The sequence below is a fragment of the Myotis nattereri genome, assembly GCF_964212035.1.
Source record: "Myotis nattereri genome assembly, chromosome: 1".
Taxonomy (NCBI): domain Eukaryota; kingdom Metazoa; phylum Chordata; class Mammalia; order Chiroptera; family Vespertilionidae; genus Myotis; species Myotis nattereri.
In genome coordinates, this window is record NC_138075.1 from 185,660,724 (window position 1) to 185,663,823 (window position 3,100).

The following is a 3,100-nucleotide window of genomic DNA, read 5'->3' on the forward strand; positions in this document are numbered from 1 at the left end:
GAACAAAATCTCCTTCCAAGCCAGAAAACCAAAAAATTTAGAAGAGAAAGAAAACAGTTTTGTTATTTAATAGATTAAACCAGAGTGTTATATTGTTGCCAGTACTTCCTTCACTCAAGAAATTGCAGAGAGAGGAAGAAATGTCATCCTTTTATATAGCTGACTAGACACCACACATTTCACTAATGTTCTCATAGTAAATGATATCTAGTCCTCAAGTAAGAGGACTTGACAGCACCTTTTGTCACAAGGCTCATCCTAAATTCTCTTGGTAATTGGGGTGGCCAACTGGGTTAGCTTATTAGTTTTATCGAATAGAAAAATAAACTTCTCACTTTTATGACAGGAGATAGTGTTGGAGTGAGAGATAGGCAACTTTTTTCCTTGATGATTACTGTACAAAGAGATGGCTCCCAGGTCTCTGAGAAGGTCATTCTTATGTCCCTATAATAAGAGACACAAAGGCAAGTGATTTGTTTAGATTTTAAAAAGAACTGCATACATTTCAGAATCAAAGAATGAATTTAGAATGAAAAATAAATGCTCTAAGAATATAAAGGGGGGACACAGTCTCTTACTTTATTTCCACCAGGGAGATTTACAATTTAAGCTTCTTCTTTTTAATTTGTATTTGCTCTTACACATGCAAGAAAGCCTAGAGGAGATGAGCTTTGTGATGGTCAGAGGGACACAGTTAATTTAATCTTGGGTGTGTTATGTAATCTTGTCCTTGGGAAGCTAAAATAATATTCAAGAAGCAATGACTGACCTGCTGGCTCAATTATCACACATGAGCTACATGATTGAATAAAAATGATGCATGCTATATAAGAAATGCTGGAGCTCAGCTGGTGTGGCTCAGTAGTTGAGTGTCCAGCCATGAACCAAGAAGTCACAACTTCGATTTCTGGTCAAAGCCAAGGATGTGGGCTTGATCTCCAGTAGGAGGCGTGCAGAAGGCAGCTGATGAATGATGTTTCTTTCTCATCAGTGTTTCTATCTTTCTATCTCTCTCCCTTCCTCTCTCTATAAAAATCAATTAAAATATTTTTTAAAATCTTATGGAATCTGATGTCTATAAAAGCAAATGGCTAGGGGTGCTAGCAGCACAGGCCAATGGTGCATTTGTAGGAACATTTTGTTAACCTAAGTTATGGCAGGATAATTGGACATTGTGGTCCTTATGATTTTTAATTAATGGCCCAATTATTATAAAATTTGTCTTCTTTGTGGGTATCACAGACAAAGGAACAAAAGAATTATGGCTATATGAGGGTAAATAAGCAATGTTATATCATAACATCTGGATGCTGGAAGTTAGTTTTCTATAGAAAACTTTACTATGAAATCAATGCATAGTTATGGTTATATCTACAAACCACATAGAATACAGAAATTACTGAACAATGACCTTTGGTCACTACTCTAGTTCCTGGGGATGTGTGATACATGGAAAATGTTTCTTTTCGGAAGGACTGGGTACATAAAATAATTGGTGCATAGTCAAGATGTGATATTTAGTCTGCCAATGTCCGGATTGTATAACCATTAGTCGAGCTGGGCTGCTCTCTTCTGCTTTAGGGGTTGCTGATTATCTAGAGAAAAGGCTAGGTCTCTGAGGGGTGTATATAACACAATGGGACAGGGGCTTTATATTGGTACTAGAGGTCCGATGCACGAAATTCATGTAAGAGTAAGCCTTCCTTCCCCCGGCTGCCGGCACTGGCTTCCCTCCAGCACCCGGGATCTGGGTTTCCCTCACAGCCCTGGCTTCATCCAGAAGGTTTTCCGGAAGGACATCTGGCCTAATTAGCATATTATGCTTTTATTATTATAGATTCTTTCTGAACTAATTGCCTTAAAGATTTGGATGTAGCTGGGATCCCTGGGGCTCTCTAAGTAGGCAACCTGAAGGGAATCAGTTATGGATAAATGAACCCTTATCTTACCTTTGAAAAGTATTTTCATTTTTATGAGATGCACTTTATCCAGGACTAATAATACATGCATTTGTTTTCATAATCTATGATCTGAAAAATCAAAAGCCTTTGATATGACCTTAATAAGTGAATCCAAATGAACATTTTTCATAGTTAATGCTTTTATGTCCCTGTTTCCATAAGACTCAGCCATCAATTTGTCAGATGCCTTTTGGTATCTTCAGATGTTTGCTTCAGGATGCCAGAACATATACCACTGCGGCTTGTCAGATCACTGTTAAGTGACATGTATGCTTTTCAACAGAGTCTCAGTCATTAATCGTAATGCATAGCTCTTCCCCTGGGGTCAGATGGAAACATACCTTCTGTTTGGTTATGCCCTGGAGACTTTTTTAAAAACTTTCTTGAGTAAGACTTCTCTTTTTTAGTTAGAATAAATTCTTCATCCCTGGCTGCATATTTAAATCACTTGGAAATTGTACAAAATTATCAATGTCCCACTATGGACCAATTAAAAAGGATTATCTGGGGATAGTGAGCAAGTATCAGTGTTAAACTTTCTAGGCAATTCTTGCCGAAACCGGTTTGGCTCAGTGGACAGAGCGTCGGCTTGCGGACTGAAAGGTCCCAAGTTCGATTCCGGTCAAGGGCATGTACCTGGGTTGCGGGCACATCCCCAGTAGGAGATGTGCAGGAGGCAGCTGATCGATGTTTCTCTCTCATTGATGTTTCTAACTCTCTATCTCTCTCCCTTCCTCTCTGTAAAAAATCAATAAAATATATTTAAAAAAACAAACAAACAAACAAAAACTTTCTAGGCAATTCTAGTGGGCAGAGCTGAGAATCATTGCTTCAACATAGTGCTTCTCAAACACTAACATAAAATGAGTCATTTACACATCTTGTTAAAAGTCAGATGGAGAAGGACCTGGGATCTCTGTCTGGTGGGTGGTACTGGAGAAGGACCTGGGATCTGTATGTCTGGTGGGTGGTACTGCCCTTTGAGTCACAAGACTTTTGAAATTTTGGGTCCCTCTTAGTGGTTGTACCCTCATGTTGAAACATGCCTTTTCTAATTTGTCTTTCTTAATCAATATTCATGAAGTGCAAATTTTATGGACATGATTTATCTCTCTCCTGTACATCAAGCAACAATCCTT